The 745-nt window shown below is 38.3% G+C and overlaps 1 non-coding gene across 1 annotated transcript; it reads right to left on the bottom strand.

The window, feature by feature from the left end:
• Positions 1–232: 232 nt before the first annotated feature.
• On the bottom strand, positions 233–338 carry LOC121204353 (small nucleolar RNA R71). The gene has a single exon (XR_005899280.1). It is a non-coding gene; the product is annotated as a small nucleolar RNA R71 (small nucleolar RNA).
• Positions 339–745: the final 407 nt, after the last annotated feature.

Consider the following 745-nt stretch of genomic DNA (forward strand, 5'->3'; position numbering starts at 1 on the left):
ATTGTTTGCAAGACGAGGATCCCAATGCTCACTTGGAAAATTTCCTAGAATTTTGCGATACATTTAAAGTCAATGGCATTTCTGATGATGCCATACATCTTCGGTTGTTTCCCTTTTCGTTAAGGAATAAGGCTAAACAATGGTTAAACTTGTTACCACGAGGGTCAATCACTACTTGGGAACAAATGACCGAAAATTTTTATTAAAATATTTTCTACCGGCTAAAATAGCCAAATTACGTAATGATATCTCTTCTTTTGTGCAGATGGATTTAGAAACACTCTACGATGCATGGGAGAGATAAAGGACCTTTTAAGAAGATACCCTCATCATGGGTTACTACTTTGGCTATAGGTTCAAACGTTTCATAATGGCCTGAATTCTTCGACTCGACAGATGATTGATGCATCCTCTAGAGGAACTATCAATAATAAAACACCTAAGGCGGCTTACGAATTTATTGAGGATATGTCACTGAATAACTATCAGTGGCAAGTTATGAGAACAAAGCTGACGAAAGCAGCCGATTTTTTCAACCTCGACGCTGTTAATATACTATCTAACCAAGTAGAACTCTTAAATAAAAAGATTGACGGTTTGTGTGGTCTACTCAGGTACATCTAGTGATGAGGTGTGATTCAAATGGAGGAGGAGCATGCACAGAGTATCAACCCTTCAACCCTAGCATCGAGGAGGAACAAGTCCAATATATGGGTAACAATAACTCTAGATCCCAAAATAACCC

This window comes from Gossypium hirsutum, chromosome A07 (assembly GCF_007990345.1).
Source record: "Gossypium hirsutum isolate 1008001.06 chromosome A07, Gossypium_hirsutum_v2.1, whole genome shotgun sequence".
NCBI classification, from domain to species: Eukaryota; Viridiplantae; Streptophyta; class Magnoliopsida; order Malvales; family Malvaceae; genus Gossypium; species Gossypium hirsutum.